Source organism: Notolepis coatsorum (genome assembly GCF_963971535.1).
Source record: "Notolepis coatsorum genome assembly, chromosome: 7".
In the NCBI taxonomy this organism is placed as follows: domain Eukaryota; kingdom Metazoa; phylum Chordata; class Actinopteri; order Aulopiformes; family Paralepididae; genus Notolepis; species Notolepis coatsorum.
The window spans coordinates 139,031,248-139,047,054 of record NC_140171.1 but is presented as its reverse complement, the minus strand read 5'-3'; the positions used below and the strand labels follow the sequence as shown (position 1 = coordinate 139,047,054).

The 15,807-nt window shown below is 40.6% G+C and overlaps 1 protein-coding gene across 1 annotated transcript in view; it reads left to right on the top strand.

The window, feature by feature from the left end:
• The first annotated feature begins 210 nt into the window (after positions 1 to 210).
• The window catches only part of tlr3 (toll-like receptor 3), a 30,733-nt gene continuing 15,136 nt past the window's right edge, over positions 211 to 15,807 (top strand). Inside the window, exon 1 of the mRNA XM_084318580.1 lies at positions 211 to 471. The gene's annotated coding sequence lies outside the window, so the exon portion shown is untranslated. The remainder of the gene's footprint in view (positions 472 to 15,807) is intronic.

Genomic DNA, 15,807 nt, shown 5'->3' with positions numbered 1-15,807 from the left:
CTGTTAAATAAAGTTTTCATTCTATCATTCATTCATTCTTGATTAATCTTGATTCATTCATTCATTTGCGTCAGGGCATTTTGTTCACATGGAGTAGATACTGCACGTGTCTGTCCGGTAGAGGGCAGTAATGCACCTTGCCCAGACTGTCGTAAATCTATTAGAAGAAGAAGATTGCACTGTGTGTTGGCGAAACTGAAAGTGAAATGTGAGTCGCGCGTGTTATTATTATGCATGTTGTTGATCAGTTCTTCAATATCCACACAGATATAGCATAGTCTATCTAGTTTCAAATCCCCTTGTTGCTTTTTTTCTGAGGAAGTAAAGTCGGCCTGTGTCTGTGTCTGGTATCGAGAGTTGACGCTTGTCTGTCTGTAGGCTTGGCAGTGTTGTTGTTCTGCCACACACCACTGTCTGCAGCTGCGCCTGTCTCTCAGTAGAAAGTGACCCAGAGGCTCAGCAAGACAAAAGGTTAGAAGAACACTAACGAATGTGCATAGCTAATAGTATAATGTAATCTTGTTGTATTGTTCTCATTATATTAATGTATCATCTTTAGTGGTTTTTCTACCATACTCTAACTGCTTGTGGGTTAACTTTATGGGAATCGCAGAGCAACCGGTTGCACAAGTAACTAACTATGTTGTCATTGTGTTGACAAGAGTAATGGCTGCTGTACTATTAATGCATAAATGTCTTGATGAAACAGTACTGTATATCTGTATATGTCATAAATGTCTTGATGAATTGAAAATGGGGGACCCTGAAAGTCTTTCTCTGGTCTGCATTCCCTTAACAATTGTGTGTATTGAGCTGTACTGTATTGTACCCATTCTTGATTGATTGATTGAATGAAAACTTTATTAACAGATTGCAGAATGGGTATAGTACAGTACAGCTCAATACATACAATTGTTAAGGGGATGCAGACCAGAAAAAGACTTTCGTCTTGTTTACATCAGGGTCCCCCAATTTCAATTCATCATGACATTTATGACATATACGACATACAGTACTGTTACATCCAGACATTTATGACATACACGATTTACAAATATACAGTAGTGTTTAAGAGACAGATCATAAAATAAAATATATACATTCGAGGGGGAAGAAAGTGTACATTGGAGGGGGTAGGGTGGGTGGGTGGGTGTGTTAAAAGTGTTTAGTCCCTTGTTTGAGCCGAATCTGAGTTTAACATGATTTGTGGAGCTCCCTCTGGTGTTGTGGTCGTGGTATTCACTGACCTTTGGGAAGTATGTAGACATGTAGCCTACATGCAGGGGTGCAGTCGTAATATCAGAACTGCCTGGACGCCACGTGCACGCGTGCTCCCGCGCACGCCCATACATGTTCCCTCGCATGCGCACAGAACAGATGATTATTATGCATAAATAGTAGGAAACATGTTTGTATAGGAAATTACTAGTTTTAGTTTAGTTTTTGTAAATATTGCCTTGAAATAGAGAAGCTGAAAAAGGTAGCAGGATGTAGCCTTCAATATATAAAGAAATTATATTGTCAACAGATATGGTTGAAAAACAAACAATGTTTTAAATGTAATTGTAGTTACAATTTCTTTAATTGAATTAACTTAAACTAGAAAAGTAAATACAAACTAAATTAACAATGTAACTTAGTTTACAGAAGGACCGTTTCCTTCTGAAGCACAACTTAATGCCCCATCCTTCCAGTCGGGACCATTTGTCACATAGTGAGAGGTTCCACAGATCAAGCAAACCCCCACAGGGCTTGCATTTTGGTTTGGCTCTTCTCTATGCTATCGGTATCCTATTATTATGCAAAGTGTTAGATAAGTGCCGGGTACTTGGCGCACGGCGCGACAAGTCCAGTGAAAATTGTGAACGCATTTTTGTGTGCGCAAACTGCGCATACTTCTGCTCAGAAAAAACTGCTAGGACGGCGTGGTACCGAGTGGGACCACCACTGCATCACTGCCTACATGGGTATGGGTACCTTAGTGGTGTAGTGTATCTTGTAGACCAGGCCCATTGCAAGTTGCTGTACTCTGTTGTCTACTCTAAGCCATCCTAGGTTTTCAAAGTGGGCAGGGGTGAACTGGGTTTTAGGAGTAAGGTCAAGCAGTAGTCTGACCAGTTTGTTTTAAAATGTTTGTAGTCTTGTTTTTAGGGCCTTTGAGGTGCTTTGGTACCATGAGGTGCAAGCATAGTCGTAGTACCCTTGAATGAGTGCTCCTGTTAGTCTTCAGGGTATTCTTGTTTATCAGAGAGGAGATCCTGTACAAGAATCTTGTTTGTTGGTTGAATTTTTTATTACATTTGATGCCATTTTGTCACAGGAAAGATTTGCCTATAGGATGGAACCAGGGGAGGAAACTAACTTTTTGGCTTACCAGCCAACTGGCGAGTATCTGATTTTTTTTACCAGACAAACTGATTTTTTACCAGCCAAAAAAAATCGCTAATTGTGATAATTACTTCTTTGTATGTCTTCGTCTAAATTGATTTTCAATCATAGTAATAATCACACCGTGTCTCTACTATTTAAAATATTTATTAGCATAAAACATTAATAACAGTCTCTACTCTTCACAATATTAGCATAACACATATTAACACGAAAGAGGGATCTATTCTGGACTGGGTTGGGCTGAACTGGGCAGTGAAAGATGCTGGGTTGGACTGGGTTGGGCAGTGAAAGAAAAAAACCGAAGTATGTTGTGAAGTGTATAGATAGATAGATGTGAAATGTATAGATGTAGCAGTACTGTCTATCTGTATGTCGTGTATGTCATATGTTATGATGAATTGAAAATGGGGGACCCTGATGTAAACAAGACCAAAGTCTTTCTCTGGTCTGCATCCCCTTAACAATTGTGTGTATTGAGCCGTACTGTATTGTACCCATTCTGCAATCTGTTAATAAAGTTTTCAATCAGTCAATCAAGTTAACTTTGAACCTCGGTTGTCAAGCCACGTCAATGTTGTGTATGCATCCGAGTGTTCACTGTGCCTTTAAGACGGCACGGTGGCCTTACGACAGTGCTGTGAAATACCGTCAGTGTTGTGGTATCGTCAGTTGGGTTGGTCTGCTGTTGTGCACTGGTTGAGCTAGCCCCTTTCGTGACTGCGATGTGCAAGCCAGGGGCTTTTGAGCATGAAATAAAATGTCTAACCTTACGTCGTAGTCCGGTGCGCAATAGACTAACATACACCTCTGTAATTTAAATGTGTCCTTGCCTTGGACTCGAGAGTTGTACTAGGGTTGGATGCAGTTCCCCGTTGCTCAGTCTGTCTGTTTTCCATCTTCTGTGTTTAACGTTATCTGTTTGCGAGTGCTTCCTTGACTGATGGCCAGTACCACGGGACTTTTATTCAACATTCTATATTTCCGCGGGTTGGCCAGTACTGCAGGAACTTTTATTAAACATTATATATGTCCGCGGGTTGGCCAGTACTGCGGGAACTTTTATTAAACATTATATATGTCCGCGGGTTGGCCAGTACTGCGGGAACTTTTATTAAACATTATATATGTCCGCGGGTTGGCCAGTACTGCGGGAACTTTTATTAAACATTATATATGTCCGCGGGTTGGCCAGTACTGCGGGAACTTTTATTAAACATTATATATGTCCGCGGTCGTTTGGCCAGTACTGCGGGAACTTTTATTAAACATTATATATGTCCGCGGGTTGGCCAGTACTGCGGGAACTTTTATTAAACATTATATATGTCCGCGGGTCTTGTGCAGTGCTCTCGTGGCACTGTCAACTCGCCAGACTGGCGAGTGGTCTTCATGAATCACTCGCCAAACGTAAAAAATACTCGCATTTGGCGAGTAAAGTGGCCTAATTTCCTCCCCTGGATGGAACCTAGGTATGTAATTTCATCTTTCCTTGTGACAAAATTGTCACCCACTGTAACTGAGAAGCCGTCGGCTAGAGCCATATGAAATCCGCGTTCACGGAATCGCGGACGGAATCGCGGAATTGACCAATAAAAATGGAATCAACTGCAAAACGTGGAATATTGCAGAATTTGGCCTAATCTGGACTGAAATTCCGTTTTTGGGTGGAACGCTTGGTGCACACGCGACCGGGGAGGCGGACGCTAGAGCGGGTTACACACAACACAGGCAGTCTCCCAAGCGTCTCGCTGCTTCGGTGTTTACATCGTCAAGAAGCTAATAAATTCCCCAATAAGCCCTCAATTCAGAGCAGAGCAGTATCCTAATGACTTTTATGCCTCCGGCGATAAGGTGTTTTGCTAATTCTGTCAACGTTCCGTGGACTGGACCCGCAAAAACACTTGCGACACTATTGTGATTAAATAGCTATGAATGAATGAATGAAAACTTTATTTAACAGATTGCAGAATGGGTACAATACAGTACGGCTCAATACATACAATTGTTAAGGGGATGCAGACCTGAGAAAGACGTTTGTCTTGTTTCCATCAGGGTCCCCCATTTTCAATTCATATAGACGTTAGGACATGATCGCTTCTTGCTAAATCTAGTGCACCCATCCATTTGTTTAATGCAAACGAGTCATTATACACTGCCCTTTATAATCGAAATAAACTTAAATAGCTATGAAACGTTTTACAGTACATAGGACTATAGATGGAAATGATAGCTTCTTGCTAAATCTGGTGCAATCCATTTGTTTAATGCAAACGATTGTCATTATACACTGTCCTTTATAAACGAAATAAACTAAACTAAAGGTGCCTAAATTATGCATTACTATATTTCATCACAATAAAATAGATCTAGCTAGGCTACTGACATTGTGATAATGTCAGTAGTAGCTAGCTGTATCCATTGTTTACACTTGAAATGTGTATTTTTATTTTGTCACAATATTATTTGAAAAGTATTGTGTAAAATGTAACTGTATTTCTGAGTTGCAGCACTTAAAAACATTAAATGGACTGTTATATCATATTCAATTGTAGACATTTATTCATTCCCACTTATTAGACACTATTTCTGATGGTAAAATGAGCATAAAAAGCAAAATACAGAATTCTGAAATATTAAAACGGAAAAAACGGAATTTGGGAAAAAATTAAATGGAATTTGGAAAATAATAAAACGGATTTCATATGGCTCTACCGTCGGCCTTGCTGAGTTTGTTATTTGATCCGAAGAGAATGGACTCTGTTTTACCCAGGTGTAATGATAGTTTGTTATCAGTGAGCCAGGTGCAGATTCTGCCGAGTTTAGAGCTGAAGGCTTTTTCAACCTGCAACTTGTCCCTGTCAGAGACCAGCAGTCGTCCGCGAACAGGAACAAGTTGCAGTCACAAGATGACATGTCATTTTTAAATGTTACTTGTCCTTCCGGACAAGTTATGTTTTTGTAGGTTTTTATTGATTTTTGCTACCGGGCAGTCCGGTAGAGAGAGAGAGAGGAGGAATGGGAGCCAGACCGGGGAAGACATTCGGCAAAGATCACCGGGTCCGGGAGTCGAACCCGGGTCGGCCGTGTTGCACCGGAGTGCTGTATGCGGTGCGCCACTTGGGCGCCCGATGACATGTCATTTGCATAAATTAGGAACAGTAACGGTCCTAGTATGCTTCCTTGTGGAACACCACAGCTCACTGGGATGGGGGGAATAGTGTACCGTTTACCGCCACCATCTGTTCTCTCCCCTCCAGGTAGGGTTGCATCCAGCTCACTGATGAACTATCAAAACCAATTGCTTTTAGCTTGTCAATCAGAATGGAGTGATTGACAGTGTCGAAAGCCTTTTGGAGGTCCAGCATGACCAATGACCATGCCGCAGTATTTGCCCGCGTCCACCTCTTGTTTGATGTGGTCATTCAAATAGAGAAGGCATGTGTCAGTGGAGGGGGATGTTCTGAAGCCAGATTGGAATTAGTAGATTCGCTTTTTTTGCTCTGCAAGGTACTTTTTGACCTGTTCGTAGACTATTTTTTCCATGACTTTCGAGATGGAGGTAAGAATGGACACAGGGCGGTAGTTGCCTGGGTCTAATTTGCTGCCTTTTTTGTGCAGGGGAGTCACTCTCGCAATTTTGATGTCTTTGGGGACGTATCCCTGTTTTATGGAGAGGTTTATTATGTGTGTGATGACTGGGGTTATGACGGCTCCTGAGTCTCTGAGGAATTTGGAGAGGATATTGTCATGGCCAGTGGCCTTGTTAGGTTGGAGGGCGCTCAGTTTTTTTGAGCACCTCATCTGTTGTTACCATTTCGAGTTTGAAGTCGTCTGTGCTTACCCCTAGATTTTTGTAGAAGGCTACGATGTGTTCTACCCCAAAATGCCCTGAGTGGGAGGGTCGTTTATTAACCAGTGTTGTGGGTATGTTTGTAAAGAAAATGTTTAAGTATTGGCCACATCCAGCTTGTCTGTGATGAGTGTGTTTTCTGTCTTTATGTTGATGTTTGTAAATCTGGTTTTTAGTTTTTTACTGCAGCCTAGTTGGTTGTTGAGTCATTTCCAAAGTTCAGAGGGTTTGTTTAAGGAAGTCACTTTAAGGAAGTCAGGAAAAGAAGGGGACAAGGATGCGAAAGAAGCGACCAGAATAGATTCTTAGAGTGGCAGGCGCCAGCAGAGGGAATATAACATTATAATATAACATTTACATTTAGTCATTTAGCTGACACTTTTATCCAAAGCGACTTACAAGTTCTGTCATGTCAGCAGGAAGGGTACAACTCTTACAGAGGGCTGTACACTGCGAGCATCTCGTCGCAAATTGCCCCCTAATCTGGCCGGTGCGAGTGGAAAATATCATCTGGGGGCAAGCTTGCGAGTAGTGATTGCAACCCTTCATTCACATTTCACTCCTAAATTAATCCATACAAATTGGATAAAACATTAGCCTACAACCCGGGCATAATGTTGCGGTTGTAATTTCATTAGACAGACCAGCGCGGACCTTTAATACCATGCAATTTGATTGACACGAGCAATGGGCTAACGTTAGCTGCTATCCACGGTACCCATTAGGATTATGCTAAGCTAACTAGCGTTAGCTGCTGCTAACCCTGGACACCAGTCAAAGCGGACTCCACAACACTAGTTCCATTCGGGAGGAAAGGGGGTGAGTTATATTGACAACGCTTGACAACAGAAGTTTAAACATAACTTCATATTTATTGGTTATTCGTTTCTGTTACTGTATATCATCCACTTTCCATCTCCGTCTGTTAAACGCTTCCTGTTTACATTCGAGTGTGACGTCATCACCTACGGCAGCTTAGACGATCAAAACGCGAAACTAGAACAAAACCCGGGGGGGGGGGGGGGGGGGCTGGCTCTCATTCGTTCTCGCCCCCCCTCTCTCTCTCTCTCTCTCTCTCGCTCTGATTGATTGAAAACTTTATTAACAGATTGCAGAATGGGTACAATACAGTACAGCTCTCTCTACATTCAATGATTTAAAGTAGCCAAACGTTACAGACAGTATAAATACTAACTGGATAGTTGATGATATAAACATTTAATTTCATTATCTGAAATATTCTAAAATCATTAAGTCTGCTATAAGCCAGGGCTGTACGTTAACTTTTTTTGCACATAGCACTGGTGCTACAGAGGTTGATCGTTTTGTAGCACAGGCCAAAATCTTGTAGCACAAGTATAAAATGTGTTATATTTGTAACAGTCACAAATGTGCCTATTGTATTTGTGTTATTTAGTTGCAGTGCCATGTTTGGCTGTCATTTTATGCTGACAAGTTGACGTCACACAGCCAGACACGCTACGTGTAAGGAATTATGGGATTTGGTGTTGGGTGTATGGACTCTACTAGGGGTGGGAATCACCAGTTTCATCACGATACGATACGATATAGATTCTTTGGACAACAATACGATATTTGCTGATATATGCCACGATATGATACGATGCAGGTGCCTGCAATCGATATGAGACGATATCATAACATAAGCCCATTTAACACAATCAGTAACATTTAGATCAACTCAAAAAAGGCAACGGAAATATCATTTGACATTTTTATTTTTGACCTCTTCCAGACTTTTAAAGGAAAAACTGTAAATGCCACGTTTTGATATATTGAGCTTTAAACTTTAAGTTAAATGTTTTGGAACTCGCAACACGCAACCATTTTATCGCTGCTGTCGGGACAAAACCTCATAACTCCAAAAACCCAACTTTTCAGCAGATGAAAAAAACTAACACAGATTTGAGGGTGAATAGAGTTAGGAGGTTTAGACAGATGATCGGTTTAATGCTTTCCCATTGTTTAAACTTTGTAAAACCCACACACACATATGGAGGATGATCTACGGAGTTGATTTATATAATAAATAAAAAAATTCAAAAAATGGAGTTATGAGGTTTTGTCCCGACAGCAGCGTTATGTTGCATGATCATGAATACATTTATTTTGTATTGTATTTTTTATGTTTAAATATCAACATTATATGTCCACCCTCAGTACATTTACTATCAATATAATATACTCGTCTGACTTCATGTGATCTTTCCAAACGCGCACACACACACAGAAGGGAGAATGTCTGCCCCCTCCTCCTCACTCTATCTGCCTGTCTGCTGTTCTCTCTATATAAATATGGCTATGAACAGCTTGTTGTTAGCTCATGCTAACGTAACGTTAATTTCGGACTTTATGACGCGAGGATTGCAAAGCATGTTATATGCATTTGACCTGTTGCCGAATAAAACAGCAGGGATTTGTTTTGGGTCGCGACAACACTATCTACTAGCTCTGTTTCAATGTCCGCGTTCCAAACGCTGCTGAGACGAGTCCTGCAGTCACCTGCTGTGTTGTGAGCTGAGCCGAGCGGATATGAGTCACTGCTCGCAACTCGCAGGGATATTGTTCGCTAGGGATTATGGGATTTGGTGTTTGATATATGGAGTTTTACGCAGAAGGGACATTGTATTTAATCGCACAAGACTACAAGTACCAAGTGGATAGCGGGCCATCGCACCAGTGCTATTGAAGTCAATCCTTTCATCGCACAGACTGACGTCAGTGTCGCACGTGCGACATATATATCGCACTGTACTGCCCTGTATAAGCCATTATCCCTTTGTGTGTGTGATTATTATTTTCTCACAGTAGTGTGTGTGTATATATATATTAGAGGTGGGCATAGATACATTTTTTTAATCTAGATTAATCTATCTGCAATCCTGGATTTAATCTAGATTAAAATGGCAAAAAAAAATAAAAAAAAAACCTGCCGAAGCATTCAAAATATGTGTGTTCTACCCAAATAATGACCAGAAGTAAGTACTTACTTTTTCTTTCCTCCTTATGTTTCTCAGGCCAGGTGGCCCATTACACCATGAGCCCATCTCCCATTTCCAAAATGCATTACAGACTGTTTGAAAAAGCTGTTTTGCTTTGATAATTGGTAATGAAATATCAAAATAATGTTCAATAAGATGTACTTGTGTTTAATAAGTTGTTTTATTCAGAAGTTAACACAAATAAATAATATTACCAGTACAGTACAGTATCTAGCACACTCTCAGGAGCAAAACAGAAGAATCATTTCAAACTTGAACTACCGTAATTCCTCTAATAGTAACCCCGGCTTGTATTTGTTTCAACTGTAGCGGGTACCAGGCTTGTATTAGGAGGAGGCCTGTATAAGAGGGAGGCCTATATTTCAAATTTTCAAACGGATCATAATGATTAAATCAACATTTTGTGTCAGTTTGAACCCAGTAAAATGTACTGGGTTCATTTATTGAAACCAAGTACTGTATGAAATAGTAAACAGTGCAATTGGTCACTGGTCATTTCAACGTTTTCAAAGTGAAATCAAGTAACTAGCTCAGTATGCAGCTCAGTATATTAGTAACCCGGCTTGTATTAGGAGGCCGGCTTATAATTGCTTAGCTCAAGAGCGCACCCGGCCATTAATAGAGACCCGGCTTGTATTTGAGACCCGGTTACTATTAGAGGAATTACGGTATGTGACATGGCTTGAATCAACTGCTCCAGTGGAGTTGCTCAGTGGCCAATGGTGTCAACTGTGGTTGTACTGGGCAGCTCCCAGGTGTGAATGGAACTGTGTGAATGTGAAGCAGGGCATTCCTGAAAAAGAGCATCTGTGCTCAGCGAACCTACCCTGGGTAAATAAAGGTAAAAAAAAAAGAAATTTAAATCTTTTTTTTTTTTTTTTTTTTTTTAGATTAATGCGTTAATTATATTATCGCGCGATACTAGTATAGCGTTAACGCAGCACGTTAACGCCGTTAACGGCCCAGCTCTAATATATATATATATATGTGTGTGTTTGGCTAAAGTGGATAGAAAACACAGTACTGTGCAAAAAAAAGGCACCCAAAAGTTTTTATATAAATGGTCTTAGATGTAAATAAATCTTTTATTAGTGTGTCAGTAGACTACTCTTAGTACATTAATTAAATTATTTTTTAAAGCATCTTCATGGTTTAATAATGCAAACATATGTTGCAGGGACTTATTATAATCATCATATTGGCGTGACTGTATGCATCAAAGGGTTAAATCAAGCATTTTTAAGTGCTTTATAGGAAATGTCAAAATATTGCGATATATATCGTGTATCGTGAATGATATGGCCAAAAAATATCGCGATATCATTTAGAGGCCATATCGCCCAGCCCTACTATAATGGTAAAATAGTTATTTAAAAATGTGCCCCTAAAAAATATTCTTTGCCCCTAAATTTCTCATTTAGGGGCAAGTGTGCCCCTAGTGAAAAAGCTTAGCGTACAGCCCTGTTCTGTAACAATGTTTATCAAACAGTGCTGAAACTTGGGTGCTGCAGTGATGAGTGCATAGTAGTAAAGACATTAGCATACCGGTAGTAAGTAGTAATATAGGCAAGGGAGATAATTTAGTAGCAAAGTGCATGATAGTAAAAGACAGTATGGAGGTTAGTTTTCATTTGATAATATTTTTTAAATTTCAGATATTGATTGAAGTGTGTTTTTAGTTGACCGCTCATGAATGTGTTAAATGTGTTGTGACAGGTCATAAATGTCCTGTGCTGGAAGTCTGGAACCCCATGTGCCTGCTGTGTAATAGTACCTATGTCTCTGGTTTAAATATATAATAGACTCCAAGTCCTACAGTATCCAGACTAGGCCTGTCCCCGACTAAGGATTTGTATAATCGACTTTGATTGGCCAAAATTAGCTGATAGTCGACTACCCCCCCAAATGCAAAAAAATAAAACAATAATAATAATAATAATAATAATACATAGATATTTTTGTATCATTCCATTTGGGCTGTGGGGGGTGCTTAATGTCTGAAGCAGGGTTAGAAATTAACATTTTCTTTCCAGGGCTTTTTTTGCCCCCCCTAACCCTTTTCCCGCCAATAACGTCGTACGACGGGTTTCAAGTTCATGCGAATTCTGCCAATAACGGCGTACGACGTGATTCTGATCATAATTTCATATTTTCGCCATGGTATTCATATTCCACTCATGGAGCCTTGTCAGATGCTGATGGACTCAGCACAACTCTGCAACGCTTCAATACTGCCACCTGGTGGCTGATCGGCGAGTTGCCAAACCGGAAATGCCCGTTGCAGCTCGGTCCGTCCCCTAATTCCGTCCGGCCACTCATTTTAGCGTCCCGGGACTCAATACACACACCGTGGATATGGATCTTTGCCATAATTCAATAATCTACATTATTTGGGCGTGTATTAGTAATATACAAACCAGAAATGGATCGCCTAGATCCCCATCACATAACTGGGATCTGTTTGCTCCACTCTCATCGCCCAACGGTACGAGGAGACTGACGTGAGTTTCAGCGTTTTTGTTTATCATTTTCGATACAAACTGCTCTGATCAATATATCACCCATACTACATGAAGCATCTAACGACTATCACGGATAATAGAGTGTGAAGGTATACTGAATACTGTCTATCTGTATGTCATGTATGTCATATGTTATGATGAATTGAAAATGTCTTTCTCTGGTCTGCATCCCCTTAACAATTGTGTGTATTGAGCCGTACTGTATTGTACCCATTCTGCAATCTGTTAAATAAAGTTTTCATTAATTCATTCATTCAAGGGCTAAACATAGCACATACCACCAAAATCACAAATTGGCCCATGCCTACTAGACACAAAGGATATCGATTGTCAAGCTGCTTTTGTAGTGTTGTTATGATACCAACATTTTGTAGGGCTGTCTTAAATGCTTCGAAGCTTCGAACGTTCGATTCGATGGCACAAGCTTCGAACATTAAAAAAAAAATCGAAGCTAAAAAAAAATAAAAACATTTCAAAAAAAAATTTCAATTTTTTTTTTTTACTTCGATTTGTGTGTGTGTGTGTGTGTGTGTGTGTGTGTGTGAACTACCCATCCCAGTTAGGACAGCCGAATCCCGTCCAATCTTTCGCCGTCGACTAAAGACTCACTTCTTCAACCATTATCTGAAATGATAAAAAAATAAAAAATAAAATCTAACCGTGACTAACCTTACTGTCATGCACTTGTCCTAATAAACTAACCTACACTGTAACACGCAACACTTTGATGAACATTGTTACTCAGCTGATAGAGTTGTACCCTTCTTGCTGTCTTGTCGTACAGAACTTGTAAGTCGCTTTGGATAAAAGCGTCAGCTAAATGACTAAATGTAAGTGTGTGTGTGTGTGTGTGTGTGTGTGTGTGTGTGTGTGTGTAGGTGTGTGTGTGTGTGTGCGCGCACCTTGTAGAATTCCACACATAAGAAAGAAAGATACTGGGATGAATAAACAAAATAGGAAATAAAATGTAGAAATGCATGCAATACATAAATAAATATGAATCTCCATATATGAAATATAACATTTAGATAAGGTGCTACTGAGATGTTTTGGTGAGTTCTTTGTTTTTTTGTGGAAGTTGCCCTTCTTAAAAATGCATGAACATTCACTGATAATTGGTCTGTAGTGGAGTCTACAAGGTCTACATTGCCGGACCATGTAGAATCCGGACCTTGTAGACTGACATAATTCTGTGCATAGTTTAGTCTACACAGGCCATATTTCAAATAATCAAAATCTTACTTCATTCATCTTAAACACTCTTGATTTGGGGGATTGGTAGTTCCCATGAAATCTGAAGTTGTTCAAACGACAACAGCGATCCACCTTGAATTAAATCACACAGCCGAGTGAAACCTTGTTGGATGCGTCAGTCACGAAAGGGGCTACTTAATTAATTAATCCAACCCACTTTATTTATAGAGCACATTTAAAAACAACAACGTTTACGAAAGTGCTGTACAAGTCCCACAACATAAGATACATTTTATTTTTTTTTCTCGAAGTTTCGAATTAAAATCGAAGCTCGGCCCCGAAGCTTCGATTGCCAAAAAAAGCTTCGAAGGTCAGCCCTAACATTTTGACTTTGATACAGATAGGAAAGGCAATGGAATATATTATTAGATGACAGAACATTGAAAATTCTCTATACAATTATTTAATTCATTATAATTGAAACGCTATTGAATAATAGTTCATTAATAGTTAATACAATTATTCTGTTACAGCTACAACTGAGCTATAATTTATACTGCTCTACTGTCCATCAATGTCTTCCTTTTGAATTAAATAGGTTCAGGAGAGAGAGATATAGAGAGGGAGAGGGAGAGATAGCGAGACACACACACACAGATAGACACAGATATTCTCAGCCCCCCTTTCCTCTCTGAGCGTTCCCAGTGATGGCATACAATGTGTGTGTGGATATGCGTGTGCAAACAGGAACAGGACACACATCTGTGCGCACACACCACCAAAGTCACTGGCTGGCCCACAGTGTGCGTGTATGTGCGTGTGCTAACTTCGCTAACGTTATCTGCCTCAGTAACATTAGCTGCCTCGCCGGATTCCTCTTTCTCCTCGTCTCTCTTTTGCTCAACATAAAAATGAATGGGCTTCATGGCTGGCTGAATGTTTTGCGTTGTCTGATATTGAATCATGTATAACTTGCCTATGCTGGTACCGTGACTTTGTTTTCCAGCGCGTACTGTGTTCTAATTTCCTTTCACTCGCATGAAATCAGCCGCGCCACCGAGGGAAACTCTACTGTGATTGGACGTTTATGCGCCTTGTGTAATGCGGAGCTGTTTTGTAATCTCGTCTCGCACACTGCGAGTAAATGATTTTTCCGGTTCGCACACACATATTATTAGGGGCAAATACGAGTGAAATGCTCACACTGTAGAGCATATACATATAATTATATATATAATTAGTAAACTGTCTGGGGCTTTTCTTGCCCCCCTTAACTGATTTTCGAGGACATTGGTCAATTTTCGAGGGCATTTTGCCCCAAGCCCCCGTTAATTTCTAACCCTGGTCTGAAGGAGTCGACTGAAGGCTTATTGTCCTCTGCGAAAGCATGCAATTGGTCCACTGATGGATACATCTTGATATTTGTCTAGTGTGTTCATTAGACAGGTGAAATCCTCTTTCAGGCCTCTGTGCCCGTTTTCTTAGGCAGTTAGTCTCGCTGGTATGCGCGCCATTAGCGTTAGCCACGCTTCTAGGCCTCTTTGCTTTTGGAAAGAATTCCATTGCATTCGACTAAGGTTGGCAGTCGACTATGGCTCCTTTCGATCAATTAGTCGACTATTCGACTAGTCGAGGTCAGCCCTAATCCAGACTTTGATCTAGGGCTGGGCGATATGGCCAAAAACGTTATCGCGATAAAATTATAAAATTATTTTCATATACCGGTAACTCGATATCGATAATTATCGTCGATATAATGTCTGTCAAGTTTAATTAACTTATTATGCCCGGCGCCGATGGACGGGCTATTAATATACTTGTTTTGCTGCTGCGAATGTCTCGAGAGTCGAGTTGATGTCGTCATCAGTCCGCGCACGTTAGCAGTTAGCCAAAGCAAGCGGAGTATCTCATGACAATGTACTAAATATGACCATAAAATATTCTGTTCCGCCCCAATACATTGCAACGACGTCCACCGTATACCCCACACTACTATAACAGTTACCCTCAGAATTCAAAACACACACCAACTCGGCAGGTAAACTGTAAAATAGCGCCGTGCAAGCTAATTAGCCTAGCCAGCCTCGTTTCCGAGCGGTGTATTCCATGACAATGTACTAAATATGACCATAAAATACTCTGTTCTGCCCCAATACATTGCAACGACGTCCACCGTATACCCCACACTAGGGGTGGACGGTATGGTCTAAAATTTATATCACGGTATAATTTGAAGCATAGACGGTAACGGTATATATCACGGTATCAGTGTTTCCGTTAGAATAATTTTTTTTGCCTGATAGGCAGGCTATATAAAGAATGACATCCTCAAGGCATGTAGATTTATAATATTTTAACTTAAAACTAGGCTACTTTTGCGTATAAAGTCATTATATTCCAAATAAAATAAGTCCCGAGTCCGTGCTGCTCCCATTGCAAACAGCCGGGCTGGATGCTGGATTTTGCTAGAAGCATATGTAGCTGCAGAGCCGCAGAGCCAGCGGCGCTTTCAGGTCTGGTCACAGCTTTCAGCCGTTGGGTGGGCGGGCGCTGTTGAGCGGACCTGACCTGAAAGCGCAGCTGGCTCTGCGGCTCTGCAGCTGCATGCTATTCGCAAATCCACTGCTGCCACCGTCCTCCCGGCTGCCTCCCGCTGCAGCCGTCGTTATCATAACACTACACGCATATCATAATGTTTACAGCAAACTGTAGTTGATCACCAGGTATGTTTTATTAACGTAGAATAATTCATATAAGAAAAACGATAGGGACATCTCTTACCTTTCTCCACTGGTTAAAAATGCCAGGAACTGAAATTGAAACTTGC